Source organism: Magnolia sinica, chromosome 12 (assembly GCF_029962835.1).
Source record: "Magnolia sinica isolate HGM2019 chromosome 12, MsV1, whole genome shotgun sequence".
Lineage (NCBI taxonomy): Eukaryota > Viridiplantae > Streptophyta > Magnoliopsida > Magnoliales > Magnoliaceae > Magnolia > Magnolia sinica.
The window spans coordinates 3,979,836-3,998,459 of NC_080584.1; the positions used below are offsets into that span (position 1 = coordinate 3,979,836).

The 18,624-nt window shown below is 41.3% G+C and overlaps 1 long non-coding RNA gene across 1 annotated transcript in view; it reads left to right on the forward strand.

Moving 5' to 3' along the window:
• Positions 1–15,609: 15,609 nt before the first annotated feature.
• LOC131220813 (uncharacterized) overlaps positions 15,610–18,624 on the forward strand; it is an 84,054-nt gene continuing 81,039 nt past the window's right edge. Inside the window, exon 1 of the long non-coding RNA XR_009158833.1 lies at positions 15,610–15,837. This is a non-coding gene — a long non-coding RNA (uncharacterized LOC131220813). The remainder of the gene's footprint in view (positions 15,838–18,624) is intronic.

An 18,624-nucleotide genomic window follows, 5' to 3' on the forward strand; every position in this document is an offset into this window, starting at 1 on the left:
TTGTCGACGACAGAGGCCGAGTACATTGCAGTCACAGAGGCATGTAAAGATATGTTTTGGTTGAAGAGGTTCCTACAAGAACTTAGCCTGAAGCGGGAGTAGCACGTGGTCTATTGCAATAGCCAAAGTGCTATACACTTGAGCAAGAATCCAAGTCAGCACTCCAAGTTGAAGCACATAGAGATCCGGTAACACTGGATCAGGGATACTTTTGAACAGAAGGTGTTATAGCTTGAGAAGGTCCACACGGACGATAATGGTTAGACATTATGACCAAGGCTTTACTCAAGGGCAAGTTTGAGGTTTGTAGAAACTGGGTTGGTTTAAAGAAGGTGAATTCCTCCTGAGTCAAAAAGGGAGAGATTTGATGGGGATTTTCTCCTCATTGCTGGGTTCAATGAAATCGAACCAGTTTCGATATCATCGATAATTGCTAGATTTTCACCGCTGGTTGCTGGACAGTTTTTTGGTCATGTCGATATCATCGATGGACTTTAGATGATATCGAAGCTGTCATCGAGAGTGGCTTGATGACATCGATAATTGTCAGAATTTTCACCCCTGGTCGCTGGATAGTTTTTGGTCCTATTTCGATATCATCGAAGGACCGTCGATGATATCAAAGGCTGTCATCAAAAGACTGTCGATATCATCGAAGAGTTCCGCAGATGCGATTGCGGAAATACAGATTTTGTGGATTTTGTTTCCTATTTTGATTCTACCTCTTTCTATTCTTATATAAAGGGGTGTATGCGGGATTGGGGTGTATTCCAGGGTTTTCTAAGGTTTCCTAAAGGTACTCTAAGAGAGCTTAGGGCTATCAAAGGAGAGAGAGAGAGAGAGAGAGAGAGAGAGAGAGAGAGAGAGAAAGCTTGTGGAAGGGAGATTCTACTCATAGAGGTGATCTACTTCGCAGTCCATTTCTCAGCACTTCTATGTCCTCGTAATTGTGAGATCTCTCCGTTTTTCTCATTATTCTCTTATTGTTCATCCACTCCTGCGTGAGTGAAGAAGGTTTGATCCAAGCGGTGTGTGCTTGTGATCGGTTGTAATTTTCTACTTTATAGTGGATTGTTGATCTGGACGAGGTCCCGTGGTTTTTACCTCTTTGAGGGTTTTCCACGTAAAAATCTCTGGTATGGTGTGGTTTATGTTTTGATTTAGTTCATTGCATTATTATTCCATAATTCTGGTTTGTTTTGGGAGGTTAGATCTTAAGGTTTTGTGCAAGGTCCCCAACACACTCTCCTCCCTTGAATCTCTCATTCCACTATCTGAGTTTGATAGTGACTCTTTCTCCTTATTCTTATCCTTCATCTCACCCGCCTCCATCTCCTTAACTATCTTCCTTATACTCATCCCCTCCTTCATGACCTCTATCGTCTTGACAACTTCCTTTTGTAGAAGAGTGACAATATTTTCTTTATCCATTGTAAGGGATAAGTTCCCCACTAATCTGCAATAATATGTATGCAATGTTAGAAACGTTGAAATACAGCATAAACAAACAAAGTTTGAAGTGATATTTCAACTTATCAGCGCATTTGTAAAAACTTTTGTTAGATCCCTATATTTTCTCACCTTAGTCTTATCCCAATTCAGAAATTGTGGAATTTTGATGGATTACGTCGGGTGGCTCGGCCATTCGGGCAACGGAGATTGGGGATGACCTCATTTGCCCAAACCTATTGGATAAGAGAAATAATAAAGATTAAAATAAAGTACATTATAGTGGCACAATAGTTTATGAAAATTCATAGAAAAAAATTTACCTGTAGGGCATGTGGTCATTTGCTGAAGTTGTAAGAGTTCAGAATGTGTTTCTTAATTACAGTATTCGCTTTTTCTTTTAGGATCCGGTACCCCACACTGTCTCAGGGGTGATAATTAAATGCATCATAATTATTTATTAAATCTATATACTTATCTATACGCGCATTCTTTTTAAGCGATTTAACAAGTAAATTCTCTACACATAAATATCGCCAATTGTACGGTGACTGCATCATCGATACTCCCTTCTTGGAGAGATCAAAATGTCTAGCAAATCATTCTTTGTAATATGAGATTAATCTTTGAAAAATCTAATAACGTCTGGAATTGGAGAAATTTCAATTATTTTTTCTGTATTATTCTTCACTCCTAATTGGGTTTAAATAAACAACATGCATGTGTATATAAGGAAATCTAATTAGAACCAATCCTAATTAAAGTATATCTATATATGACTAATTACACCTAATGCTATACATGTCAAATATACAACCAATGACATCCAATATAATCTCACACCCTCCTCAAACTAATATGGGAGACCGAACCAACATTAGTTTGCTTCTGAGAAACTTATGTCGGGATGATGTCATGGATTTTGTAAATAAATCAGTAAATTATAGTTCTGATGTCACATGAAGTAAAGAAATGATTCCAACCATGTATTTTTCTCGCACAAAGTGACAGTCAACTTCAATGTGTTTAGCGCTCTTGTGAAATATTAGATTGGAAGCCAACTGAATAGCACGCAGGTTGTCGGCATATAATGGAGTTGACAAAGACAAATGAATCCAAAGATCTGTTAACAATCCCTTGAACCAAGTAATTTCACTACAAGTTTCTGCCATCGCATAATATTCAACTTCCGTGCTGGATCGAGATATTGATCGTGGTTTGTTTCTTACATTTCTAGCTAACCAATGATTGTCCCAAGAAAACACAATAGCCAATAATAGATTGTTGTGAAGTGGGACATCTTTCCTAGTCAACATCATAATAAAAAAATAACTACAAATCATTTGAAGATGAAAAGAGAATCGCCTCATTGAGGGTACCTCAAAGATATCAAATAATGCGATGAACTGTTGTCACATGCAATGTACAAGGTGTTGTAATAAACTAACTAATAACGCGCGTGAACTGCATGTGTGATATCAGGACAAGTAATAGTGAGATAGACCAATCTTCCCACCAACTGCCTATAAGTTGTAACATCTAAGAGATAATTTTCATCATTTTTTCTCATACTTGACATTTAATTCTAAAGGAGTTTCATATGACTTGAAATCTGTAAGGTTTGCTTGCCTGTTCAAATTTTGAGTACACTTCCCTTGACTAAGGAGATATCCTCGAGATGTATGAGATATTTCAAGTTCCCAAAAATATATTGATGGCCCTAGTTACTTCATATGAAATGAGACATGGAGTAATGATTTGAGATTGGCAATGCCTTGCACGTATGTCACTACCGGTTATGAGAATATCATCAACATATATAGACCAATAAAATAACAAGATCTGAACCAGTCTCGAAAATAAACGGTGATAAGTCATATTGACTTTGGGAATAGCCAGCCTAGGTTAACATTCCACAGAACTTTTCAAACCATGCCCATGGTGCCTGTTTAAGCCCATACAAAACTTTAGATAATTTGTAAACTAGTTTAGGATCATTTGATAGCTAATATTCCTTTTTCTTGATAATCATTGATCGGTCTACTTCAATTCGTCTAGTGTTCCCACTTCACACCCATAATCAAGGTAAAGCCCATCTCTTTGAATTAGAGAATGGTGCCATCGAAATCAAAGCAGAGGTCAATAAGGTGCCTCTGCATTAGGCATTGGAGTAATAGTCCATTTTCCTTCTATCCTCCTTCATAAAAATTAAATTGATACCTAAATTGGGTTCTTTTAAATATCTCTCTCAAATAAGTAGAAACCATATTGAGTACTTATTGGTGACCCTCGTATTGGAGTATTCTAAGCAAGGGCCACATTCCCTCGCCTTGCAAGAGGATTCTATAGTATATCAAAGAAAAAATATTAGCTTAAAAAATATCATATTTACAGAAGACTGTGTATATTACCAGAGGTCCGCTAATATTGACAGAGGACTACTATTATTCGTTGTGGATCACCAATCCTAACAATAGCCCGTTGTTATTATCTGCGGTCCATGGTGAATATCAGTGGAATTTACTGTGGACCGTATATATTAACACTGGTGTCACGCCCCAAACCCGGAAATCAGATTCACAGGGATCCTGATCGTCGAATCCGGTGCCGACAGCCTCCGTAGTACCTCATTCTCGACTCTTAGTGTCCATACACCAGATTTCGATCCTAAGATCCTACAAGGAGAATTTTTTTTTTGTACATTTAACTCGTAATAAGCATAACCACAAGATTACCCAATTCACAAAGGCATCATCATCATCATATATCCACTAATATAATCATTTGAGTAGAATGCTGAAAGGGAAATACATAAATCGAAAGTCAAGCTCTAGAAGACCGCTGCACGCTCCAAGCTCAACACTGCTGCAACCTAACATCACCTACATGCATCTATCGTACATAAGCTTATAGAAAGCTTAGAGGGTGGTGTAAATGTGTGCACAAGGTAAGTGCCAAGTATTCAATGCAATGTTATAATCATATAATGTCGAAATAGGCGTAAGGTCATGAATCATATGTTATCAGAGTAAGCGAAAATACTGACAAGTCCATGAGTTAAGCAATATCAGAATGCGTAATATATATCAACTATATAAATAAGAAGTTATAAAGAGTCAAATATTAGATGTCGTATCTAAACCATGTAAATGCAGAACATAGTAACCCAAAATGTCATATACAACGGATGTAATGCGATATGCGGTGCGAATATAATGACCCTGCTGGAGTGTGAAGTCGGGGTGATAGTATGTAGTATCGCAGGCTATGGGGTCCATCACAAGGGATTTCTATCCAAACCAGTCCCATACCTAAATTTGGATAGTCAGACTCGATGTGATAAACTCTTGATCTTAGGTTAGTCGCGTGCCCCAACCGAAATCTTATCCATTGTGAATGTACACGTAACAAATAGTTGCGCACCACCAGCTCGAGTGGATAGTGAATGAATGAATGAATGAGTATGCAACTCCTGCCCAATAAGTCCACATACTAGTACGGTTTATCTCTGGGATCATCAACGGGGTTTAGTACACTTCAAATGGGACTGCCGCTCTCCCAACCGCATAGTCGAAGTGAGCGTAAGAAATCTCACTATCTGCCTGGCCAATAGTCTGTCAATACCTATTCGGCACGTCGATAGCGGACCCATTCACGAGCTGGTCAAACTCAGCCTAGCAATGCCCCTTGCTCTCAGGCGGGTAAGGCCACACCCCCTCCCAACCAACCACGACACAGGGGGAGATGCGGCCTCCTGGTATTCGACACTCGGGCGCTCATATGTATCCACTCGGTCTCGACGTTGGGGCGTCCTCTGGTACCAAGAGGGTTTAGAGATTTTCACTCAAGGCCATCTATGACAGCCAGATACTAGAACAAATTTTTGATGCCTCATCTGGCGATCCACGATATGCTTGTGGAAGCTATGGCCCTGATGTCGCTAGGGCATACAGTAATCATAATGCAAGATGCATGAGTCATACAATCCAGTCATGCATCAATCCTGCGCATACCGTGCGCTCATGTGAGATAACCTCCGCCTAGTAGGGAGTCTCATAACAATATGCATAATGACATATGCAATGATCAACCACATCTCATAACAAACAGGCAGATGATGCGTATGGGCATGTATCATAATGCTATGCTGTCACATACTCATAATCGGTATCAACGATCAGCCTCGACAATGTGGACATTTAACTAACATTGCCCCCAAGGAATGGCTCACATAGAGCCAAACATATAATGGGCCCACGGCCCCACATAAAGGCCTAATATACAACACAATGGGCCTTACTCAAGGGCCACATATACACAACAGGTGGGCCCTGCTCATGGGCCTCAAATACATGACATGTGGGCCCTACACATGGGTCTTAAATACATCAAATGGGTCATGCATCATGGGCCTAATACATATCACAATGAGCCTTGTCCATAGGCCACGAATACATCACAATGTGCCTTAGCCATAGGCCTCAAATACATCACAATGGGCCCTACCCATGGGCCTCAAATACATCACAATGGGCCTCAACTACGGGTCGCATATACATCATATAGGTATCAACAATAAGCCTTGACAATCAAAATTTGCCTTAACAATCGGATTCGACACTCGGAACCGGCCTCGATACTCGGCCTCGGCAATCAGAATCGGCCTATACAATCGATATCGATGAGAATGGGCCTAACTAGGCCTAAGGGAAGGTCACCATGCGGGCGTTTAACCATCATTACCCAACAATGTGGACATTCAACCAACATTATTCCCAAGCAGTGGTCCACATAGAGTCAAACATAAGGTGGGCCCAAATATCCAACAAGTGGCCTCAAATAGTCATCACAGGTGGGCCTTGCACATGCAGCACGTGGGCCTACACATCAAGGTAGGTCGATACATTGGGCCGCACCATTGGCCTAATATACACAACACGGTGGGTCGCATCATTGGGTCGCACCAATGGGCCTCATATCCAACAAGTGGGCCGCATCATTGAGCCGCACTAATGGGCCTTATGCACATCAAGTTGGGCCTTGATAACTGGGCTGGAAACATATCACAATGGGCTACAACATACGAGCCGAAAATACGTCACAATTGGCCTCGACCCATGGACCGAAAATACATCTCAGTGGGCCTTACCAAATGGGCCATAAACACATCCTAACGGGCCTCAACCATGGGCCTCTAACATATCATAACGGGCCACAACCATGAGCCTCAAACGGCCATAACCATGGGCCTCAATATACATCGCAATGGCCTGCAACCCATGGGCCTCACATACATCATGTGGGCCGCAATACACGGGCCTCAGATACATCCCAATGGGACCCAACACCTGGACCAAGTATACATCATGTTGGGCCTCGAACATGGGCCATATATACATCACATTGAGCCTCGCCATCTGAGCCTTAAATACGTACATCACGTGGGGATCACATGAATGGACGGTGTGAATATACAACATATATATCACGGTGAGTCCCACTATGATATGGGTCTCAGAGGAAGGTGGAGGGTTTGTAGATCACGATGAGAGCTAGGATTACATCTAAAATCATTTCAATAGTTGTAGGTGCAACATGTGCATCACTGTACACAATCACTCTATGGGGATACATGACTCACTAATGGTAATCAGCATTGTCCAAATTTTACCCATGTGAATCAACACCTTCCAGACATTGCCCAGCAGCATCCAAACACTCTAGACGGTGTGGATACAAAACATACATCGAGGTGGGGTCCGCAGCACCGCCCAAACACTATTCGGCACCGTCCAAGCATGTCTAGCACTGTCCAGATCATCTGGACGGTGTGGATGACACAAGTACATCACTGTGGTCCCCACGTGGGTCCCATAACATATACATGTATATATTTATAATAATAATAATAATAATAATAATATAATAATATATTACTATCATTATATCTGATCAGCGCCCAGCCCTGGACAGGCGGCCTGGATACAAAATATATACATCACATGGGCTCAAAATACATCATATCGGGCCTTATCAAGTGGGCCCCAAATATATCAGATCGGCCTCATCAAATGAGCCCCTATAAATATCAAGGTGGGCCTCAACAACGGGCCACAAATATATCAAGGTGGGCCTCCTCAAATGGGCCTTATAAATATCAAGGTGGGCCTCCTCAAATGGGCCTTATAAATATTAAGGTGAGCCTCAACAACAGGCCACCAATACATCAAGGTGGGCCTCCTCAAATGGGCCTTATAAATATTAAGGTGAGCCTCAACAACAGGCCACCAATACATCAAGGTGGGCCTCCTCAAATGGGCCTTATATATATACCAGATGGGCCATACTAATTGGGCCCCATATGTACATCAAATGGGCCACAACCAAATAAAAGTGGTGAAAATGATTTCCACCATTTAGAAATTTTGAATGGTGGACGTCATTGACCACTACATTAAATGGTAGGGTTCACTTGAACTTTAGATCTGACTTATTTTTAGTCTCAAGCCTGTTAAGACAAGCTTGCCAAATGGTTAGACGGTTTGGATGTAACACATGCCTCAAGGGTGGGGTCTACTGAACTATGGATCTGACTCATTCTTTAGCCCATGCCATAAAATGAGCTTTCAAATTGGTTGGACGGTTTGGATGCAACACATGTATCATGGTGGGTCCCATAGATGGATGGCCTGGATGAGACAGGGGGACCCATAGAGCTTGGTGACGCCACTCCATCAACTATGGCTGGAGTGAGGTACAACAGTTGTCCCACCAAATGGATAACAGTGTGGGTATACATGTATACACCAGTGGGTCCCACGTGGGGCCCACCACAATGTCTACTTTCCATCCAAATAAGGTCATGTAGACCGGGATTGAAGAGGAAAAACAAATTTCAAAATGATCCAAAACCTCTGGACGCCCAAAAGGGTTCCAATGGTCAACGTTCAATCCCGCTGTTTCCTATGATGTGGGCCACCTGAGCCACGTATATGGATGATTTTCGGGGTGGACCACTACCCTAAGGGGGCCTATAAAATGGACGGTGTGGATATCCAACACACATCATAGTGGGGCCCACGAGTGGAACCCTGTCCCATCCGTCCGTCTATAGTGCAGGACGCCTGCGCGTCCTCAGCTCTGATAGCAGCAGGCTGCTGCTTATATAATTTTATTTTTTTTAAAACCGTTTTCTTACAGTTTTTCATATGTGCGGCTCGCATCAGGTAAATCCACCCCAACCATTTGTCTTTAATACTCAAGACGGACCAAACGAGCCCAATATTCAATATATTTTGGTACATCAAAACATCAGGGTGGATTTCAAGGGTAGACACACTATTTGCAATGCCATGGCCCACCCGAAATTCGGATCAGCTTCATTTTTTAGCTTAACGCCTAAAATAGTCTAAGGAATGGAATGGACTGCTTGGATTAAAAGCATACATCAAGGTGGGGCTTGTATGAGTGGTCCACCCCTAAAACCAAAGAAAACCCCTTTTTTTTATATCACGTCCAGCGTCCCTGGACGCTGGACGGCTTTAGCAATACACATATGTAAGGTGGGCCCCACGTGGACGTGGCCCACCTAGATAAATCCTATATTTGTTTTCTCATCTCCCTAAGGTAGGGCCCACATGGTTGGACGGTGTAGATCCTACACATCCTTCAAGTGGGTCCCACAAAGGTGGGTAACTTGGATAAAATGCATACATCAAGGGGCCAACAAGAGAGAGAGAGAGAGAGAGAGAGAGAGAGAGAGAGAGAGAGAGAGATCAAGTGATGAAGGGACCCTGGCACTATGGGCCCTCCCTTGCATGATTTAAAACATACTTCAAGTGGTTCCATTTCATATGGGCCCACTGATCAAAATCAACGGTGGAGATCCTTTCTCCAAAATAAAAGGTCTACATGACCCCTTTTCAAACTAGAAAGTAAACATCATGATGGGGTCCATGGAGAATGACCCAATCATGGAATGATATTGAGAATCAAGGTGGGCCATCACCCACATCTTAGGGTCCAAAGTGAGATCCATACCATTGATCGGTAAGCCTCACTTTGCCCATCATAAAAACATGAAAACTAGCCTATAGAATCACCCACATCTAAATTAACTCCTTCTTCTGCCTATGCAATCTAGAGCTCCAAGGGGACAATTTCGATGGTTGAAATGATGATCTAAGGGTTGGGTTGGGTGATAGGAAGGTGGGCCACACAAGCTCTCCCATGGAAGCTTGCTTGGACGTGGGATGCTTGCTTGGAGAATGAGAGAGATGAGAGAGAGAGAGGTGTAAGAGAGAGAGAGAGCTGGGTATGATGGGTGTGATGGGTGTGATGTGTACTTGTGTAAGAGAGAGTTGACTTTAGGGGATGGGTGGTTATACTTGGGGATGGGTGAGTGATGAAGTGTGATGTGTACTTTGATTGATGGGATTGATGTGATGAATTTTCGGGATTGCAACACGCAGCGTTTTCCTCAAACTGAACGCAGGCCCACATATCTTGGCACGGGTATTGCCTCGGCGAGCGAGATGCTGCGTGGGAACCACGGCGACGGCGTGGTCACAAGGGTATAGGTCTCGGGTCGAGCCGACTCAGGAAAATGGGATACGACTCAGGGTCGCGCGTAACTACCGATTACATATCGCGAGTCGCCAGAATTCGACCGGGAGGATCGCGAAAGCCAACGGAACAGTACGGGCTAGGATACGGGACTTACAACTGGCCCACTAATTCATTACAAATAATATATAATATCAGCAGTCATATGTTAATATCGACGATCCATAATGAATTCCACCACGGATATTAATAGTGGATTACTGATATTATATGCGGTCCGCAATGAATATCAGTAGGCCAATGTTAATATTCGCGGTCCACAATGAATTCTATTAATATTCACCATGCATGGGCCACATATAATATCAGTGGGCCATTGTTAATATTCGGGGTCCGCAATGAATATCAGTGAGCCAATGTTAATATCCCTGGTACACAGTGAATTCCACCAATATTCAATGTGGACTGCAGATATTAATATTGGCTTACTGATATTATCTGCAGTCCATAGTGAATATCAGCAGGCCACTGTTAATAATCGCGGTCCATAGTGAATATCACCGATCTGTATTGCATATTTGTGATCCATATGGTTCCCCCCATTCATACAACAAAAAAGAGACCCCACACCCTCCTCCTTTTAACAAATTCCCAACATTCATACAATAAGAAAATTTCACAACATTTAAAAAGGAACTACCACACCCTCCTATCTTTCACAAACTCCCATCATTCATGCACATCGACAAAGACATTAAAGAAAAATAAAAAAAATTTACCTCTGTTCACCATAACTTCCACTTTAGAGATTGTAGACGAAAAACTTCAAAGAAAAACTCTTTTTAAATGCAGGAGTGATCTAAATTTCATTGAAGCTTGGATGGAATTTATTTTTTTTACGTCTATAGGAGAAGTGGACTACAGCCGTACAAATACCAATTGTCTGTAGTCCATAGTGAATATCAGCAGACCACTGTTAATAATCGCGGTCCACAATGAATATCACTGATCTATATTGAATATTTGCGATCTATATGGTCCCCCCCATTCATACAACAAAAAAGAGACCCCACACCCTCCTCCTTTTAACAAATTCCCAACATTCATACAATAAGAAAAATCCACAACATTTAAAAAGGAACTACCACACCATTCTATCTTTCACAAACTCCCATCATTCATGCACACCGACAAAGACAATAAAGAAAAATAAAAAAATTTACCTCTGTTCACCATAACTTCCACTTTGGAGATTGTAGACGAAAAACTTCAAAGAAAAACTCTTTTTAAATGCAGGAGTGATCTGAATTTCATTGAAGCTTGAATGGAAATTTATTTATTTATTTATTTATTTATTTATTTATTTTTTTTTTTTTTTACGTTTATAAGAGAAGTGGACTACAGCCGTACAAATACCAATCGTCTACAGTCCATAGTGAATATCAGCAGACCACTATTAATAATCGCGGTCCACAGTGAATATCACCGCTCTGTATTGAATATTTGCGATCCATATGGTCCCCCCCATTCATACAACAAAAAAGAGACCCCACACCCTCCTCCTTTTAACAAATTTCCAACATTCATACAATAAGAAAAATCAACAACATTTAAAAAGGAACTACCACACCCTCCTATCTTTCACAAACTCCCATCATTCATGCACACCGACAAAGACAATAAAGAAAAATAAAAAAATTTACCTCTGTTCACCATAACTTCCACTTTGGAGGTTGTAGACGAAAAACTTCAAAGAAAAACTCTTTTTAAATGTAAGAGTGATCTGAATTTCATTGAAGCTTGGATGGAATTTATTTTTTTTACGTCTATAGGAGAAGTGGACTACAGCCGTACAAATACCAATTGTCTGTAGTCCATAGTGAATATCAGCAGACCTGACATGGAAGGACCCTACATATTGAATTCATCCATGTCTCATGTGGATGAATTCAAACCGTTTGAAAAGAGTTTAGAATTAACGCACAAAGTTAGTGTAGTATCATATATCTTCAAATAAAATACTAAAAAATATCTTTTGTAAATTCATGACTGTTTGATTAAAATGAATAGTTCAAGAAATGACCACAGAAGGACCCTACATTTTGAATTCATCCATGTCTAATGTGGATAAATTCAAACCGTTTGAAAAGAGTTCAGAATTAACGCACAAAGTTAGTGTAGTATCATATATCTTCAAATAAAATACTGAAAAATATCTTTTGTAAATTCATGACTGTTTGATTAAAATGAATAGTTCAAACGACTAAGGTTGGACCAAATTTCCATTTTTAGTGGGGCTTACGTCATCTTTTAAAGGTACCCTTTCATTTTTCAATACAAGAGCCTGCCGTTATCTTTTAAAAGGACCCTTTCATTTGTCAAGACGAGAGCTTGCCGCAAGAGTGGCTGCTGTGGCATATGGACATTTTTATCATCAAGAAAATGAAAAATGGTTCTAAGGATACAAAATCTAAACTGTCCATATGAGCTCCTGCCACGATCAAGTCACACTACGGGCCATCTAGACCAGAACGTGGGCCCATTTTTTCTTCTTCTTTTTTTTTTTTTCAACACACTCACACCACACACACCCACACCACATGGGCACTCGATCTCAGGATCACTCAATCCATCAGTTACTAAAGGCCAGGGTATAACAGGACTGGAAAAATTAACCCAAGTGAGCTACACCACATGAACATGTTAGATGGCAATTAACCATCACGGTGTGTATAAAACCCATGCTTCCTGCGGTATGCTCCACTTGAGCCTTGAATCTGACTCGTTTTGGGCTTCTACCCTAAAATGAAATGGCAGAATGGATGAACGATGTGGATAAATCCTACTCATCATGATAAGCCCTCATAGCCCCTGTCCGTTGCCTACCATTCACGGGCGCGGATTAGCTACTGGCAGGTTGAGTAGGCCCTCATAGCTCCTGTCCCTTGCCTACCATTCACGGGCACGGATTAGCTACTGACAGGTTGAGCAGGAGACTCGCTGCCACTGAAGTGACGTCACCCAGTTCTGACGCAGGGGAGGACGTGAGGTCGAACACCGTCTTCCTCAAGAGGATAACTATTCCGAATCCACGGAACTTCTCTGGACTCCTCACTGAGACTTCTCGAATCCACGAGGAAAGAAAGCAGAAAATAGAAATAAATTCTAATAAATTTAAAATTGATTGATGAATGATTAAAATCGAGTTCACAACCCTTTAAATAAGGGTATCAAGCAATGAGAAAGAAATCATAATCAAACTACAACTCAAACTCCTAGAATCCGGGACTTACTATAAATAGTAAACTTACTATTTATAGACGGTCGTGATGTCTACTAGTGCGCAAGGTTTTCGGCCAAAAATAGTAAGTGTCCTATTTGGCTTCACCAAACCGTTCCCCTAATTATTCTAAGCTCTTTTCATGTTGGGCGCAACTCCTAAAGCCCAACGGATGAAGAGTTATAATCAAACTAAAACTTACTATTTATAGTAAAAACGAAATTAAAACAGGGAAACGACCGTCAATCAAGGGGTTTTTCGTAATTTCGGGCGGCGCAACCCGGCATAGCAGGGTTGGTTGGCTAAAGCAGCTCGTTCTACCCCAAAATCATATATTTTACGTCAGCTAACTCATTCCGGATTGCGAGATACGCCCGATCTAAGGTCCGATGGTCCGGATCACTTCTGTCGTCGACCGAGCCTTTTCTGATCCATCTTGGCCATGAAACTGTCCGCGACCCGCTCTACATCAAGTTCCGTAGGCCCCACCATGACGTACACGCATTTCATCCGTTAGGAGAGATCATTTTAGAGCAAGATCTAAAAAATGAGTTAAATCCAAGGCTCCGGTGGACCCAGCACAGAAACAGTAGGACAGTGACGCCCACCATTAAAAACTTTTAAAGGCTATAAAAGTTTTACATCAAGCTGATATTTGTGTTTTCCTTTCTTCCGTGTCTTTTTTAAATTCTGAACAGGTTGGATTTCAAATAAACATACGGTGGGCATAAGAATAGTTTTAATGGTGGGAATCACTCTTTCCACTGTTTTTTATGGTGGGGTCCACTATAGATTTTTATCTGCCTCATTCTTTGGCTCATGCCCTAAAATAATATCTTAAAATGGATGGATGGTGTGGATACAATACATACATCACAGTGGGGCCCACGTAACTTTGTGACGTTATCTAATCCGCGTCCACCATTCCCGGGATTCTTTGCACAAACCTCATCTTCCGACCTTGACTTTGAAATGGTAGATTCCACGCCATAGCTGGTTTTATTTGAGATACTCTACGCCACGTGTATGTTTGAGTGCTTTAAAAGCTTCAAAAACTTCTCGTGGGCCATTAAAAAAGTTTTGGATCAAGAAGATTATATTTGTGTTTTCTCTTCGTTCAGGTCTGTATGACCTTATAAACAGGTTAGATGCAAATAAACATTACAGTGGGCCGTCCGAAGTTTTTAATGGTGATCGTTCAATCAACACTCTTTCCTATGGTGCGGTCTACTTAAGAAATTTTTTTATTTAATTTTTATTTTTATAAACTAAAATAATATTTCAAAACATATGGACGGTTTGGATATACAAAAACAATACATAAATGTGAATAAAAAGGTCAACGCGTCACGGAAATAGGTGTTCCCTCGCCTCACGAATCCGGGCACCTTCGCACCGAACGTCTTGCCTTTAAAATGGACGTTGAGCGCAGACGGGATTGCGTCCAGCCCCGCCCATCTCCAGCTGGTAACGGGCAGGAGATTTGAGTGTCCACCGGGACGTATGGGTCTTATCCACACCGTCCATCCATTTTTTCGTATCATTTTAGGATACAATCGGAAAAATGAGGCAGATCAAAGGCCAAGTAAACTACACAATGGGGATTAAACTCTTATAGATGAAGACTTCTTGGGGGCCACAGAAATTATAGATGGAGCTGATATTTGTGTTTTCTCTTCATCCATGTCTATGTAACTTTATGAATAGGTTGGATGGAAAATAAACATCACGGTGGGCCCTAGAAAAGTTTCAACGGTGAGAATCATTATCTTCACTTCTTCCCGTGGTGTGGTCCACTTGAGCCTTCGATCTGCCTTATTTTTGGGCATATTCCTTTAAATGATACGAAAAATTGGATAGACCCATACATCATGGTGGCCGCTCAAAGCTCCTGCTCGATCCCAGCTGGATACTGCGGGGTAGGACACGTACATCCGCGCATGTTGAGTGGCTCATCCTCCTCAGATGAGATCATCCATAAGACATCCAGACCATTAAAACTGAGGGTCCCACTGTGGATGGTTCATGTATCTAAAATTACACTGATCAAGAAATCAGAACTATGTGATTGGTCCTTATTCAAACGAAAAAATAAAATAAAATCAAACGGCTAATATTATCTTCCAAGTGTAATTGTTTAAATCTTCTTCCCAAAACATTGATTCAGATATTTGGACGGTCTAGATTGCCATAAAATTATTCCATCTTTATAATTTAATAGTTAACATCAATTTTTAAATGGTGTAGAACTAACATAATAAGTCTATACTCAAATTGCCGACACCCAAACTCATAAAAGTCTCTGTGTAAGACAAAAGACTGAATTCTGCCTCACCTTACACCACAAAGCCTCTCCTCCTCTCATCATCCTATCTACTCCATGGCCATATCCCTCTAGCAAAAACAGTGGCTGAGATTACGGTGGGCCACAGTCATCAACGTCCCAGATGATCACGTAGATGTGTCGGTCTCCATGGTGCCTGTGGGAGAATCAAAGACATGAAGCTAGCCCAGAAGACATCTTCAAGGTGGCGTTCCCTTCGGTAAGTGGGTTGTAAACACAAACTAGATTTAGGAGGGAGCAGATTCGGTGAGACCGGGGAAATGAGAGTTGGGTGAAGTCCTGACGTGGGGAGATTTTATTGGGCCACATGCCATTCAAAACCATGTTTGAAAGGGAGCAGATTAGGTGCTGCTCCATCCATAGGGTCTAACGTGATATATGAATTGTATATCCACACTGTTCATCCGTTTTTTGAGATGATTTTAGAGTAGAACCCCAAAAATGAAGTAGATCCAAATCTTAGGTGGACCACTATATAGGAGACAATACAATAGTGATTGACCATTAAAAATTTCTTGTGGGCCGCAAAAGTTTTGGATCAAGTTGATGTCAGTGTTTTCACTTCATCCAGGTTGTGTGACCTTATCAGCAGGTTAGATGGTAAATAAATATTACGGTGGGCCCTAAAAAGTTTTTAATGGTGGGCGTTCAATCATATTATTTCTTGTGGTGTGGTCCACTTCAGATTTGGATCTACTTCATTTTTGAGCTCACACTCTAAAATGATCTGGAAAATGGATGGATGGCATGGACATACAGCACATATGCCATGGTCAGGGCCTCACCCGCTATGGTCTTTAGAGCTGGGCATGGGCATCGAGTCGAGTCAGACTGAGTTAGGGCTGACCTGACTCGATCCGGTTTTGAAATAGTCATGACTTGAACTCGACCCGAACCGGTACCGAGTCCATCATACTTGACCCGATTTGAGTCTGGGTCTAGCCTGAACTAATCCAGACCGAGTCTGACACGTTCACAAGTACCAAGTCGGGTCGAGTCGGCACCGAGTCACACAGATAGAGTGCTTTGGGTCTCCATGGGCTGAAATCACAACTTGAAATCTAGATTCACTTGTCAAATATGCAACATCTCCATCAACTACATGCCATCTTAGATCTAATATATATATATATATGAGTTGAGTTTCGGATCGACTTGAGTCAATACCGAGTTGGATTTCGGGTCGAGTTGAATCAAGTTACTGGTTGACTCGAACTCAACTCGATCGTTTTGAGTTTGGATTGGACGAAGTCAACTCGATTCAGATCGACTCACTAACTCGGTTCAGATTTGAACAAGTTGGCCAAGTCGATTCTTACCGTGCCCGGCTCTAATACTGCTACTCTTCTTGGCCTAATCCACTCCCGTTTGAAAGTGGTTCAGTGGAGTACTTGCTCACTGACTTCACATGAGCTGGACAAATCAAATCTCACCATGTCTAGCCTCACGGTATCAGTTCTGATTTAGGAGATAATCCTATTCTAATTAATGATTTTGGTTTGGATAGAGATTCCACCTTGTCCAAATGTAAGAGATGGTCCCCATGTAAAGCATGTTAGAAAGCCGTTATGTTGGAAGCCGGATTTTGTAGTGAGGAAGCAGATTTTGTAGCTGAGGAGCTTGCCTATGTGCAGAGTTAGAGTGGTGTTGATACTCCGTGGGTCTCACCATGATGTAAGTGTTTTATGCAGGCCACCATCTGGCCATTTTGCCAGCTCATTTTAGTGGATGAACCTAAAAATGAAGCAAATTCAAAGCTCAAGTGGACCACACCACAGGAAACACAGTAGAGAAAATGACAACCACCATTGAAACCTTACTAAGGATAATGTTTATTAGCCATCCAACCTGTTCATAAGGCCACACAGACCAGGACGAAGGGAGAAGGAAAATACGTCGGGCATTCAATCACAACTCTTTCCTATAGTGTGGTCCACCTGAGCTTTAGATATGCTTCAATTTTGGGCTCATGTCCTAAAATGAGCAGAAAAATGGATGGACAATGTGGATAAAATATGTACGTAATGGTGGGCCCTAAAGAGTATCCACACCATGCTCCTCATTACACAATTCATGTACTCCATCAGTCAATCTCTTGCAGTAGAACGTGGCTCAATTAAATCCCGTCATGTCTGGATCACTATGCAGATTTTGTCACGGGCCATCTAATATCAAAGTTTAAAATAGGGACGGGCCCATCAGGCCCCACCACAAAGGTTCTAATTCTGGGCCCAAGTTAACCCTCCCGCCCGTTGACAGCCCTAGTTTCAACCGGTGAATTATTTGATACTTGGAAAGAATATGTCGCTGGGTACTTAGGCACCCAGAAACTCCACGTACGTGTCGTAAAGTAACTCAAATAAAACTAGCTGCGGTGTGGAATCTACCTTTTTTAAGTGACTGTCCTGTAATAAGATTGTTTGAACAATCCCATGGATGGTGGGCACTTGTTTCTTGAAGTAGGACCATTGGATAATTTTGATTTTTGACCATCTAATAAATGTCTGCAATCTGAGAGTAGGATAATTGAACAAGCGTAACTTGTGGTCCTTGACATATCTAATCAGGGAGCTATAAATTGAACAGTTTAATTTAAAATTTTAAATTTCTTGTAATCCTTGACACATCTAAACAGGGAGCTATAAATTGATCAGTTTAATTTAAAATTTTAAATTACTTGTATGCTATATGGGTATCATTCATCACACTTTGGTGGAGTATCAAACTTTTTCTCTTTAGTGTTGTCAGATGTCTTCAATCTGATTGAGATAAAGGGTTTGTCGATGCATCAACAGACTATTCAATGTCATCAAAAAAATCTAAAATAATTTCAGTTGCTTACTAGACAGTTTTGGAGTTGCTATTCGATGCATTGACTAATTTTTTTTATGGCTGTTGATGCCATTAGTGGTCCCATCGATGACGCGCGCAGAACTACATAAGTGTGCAATTTGTTTCTAATTCCGACTGTGATAGTATATATATA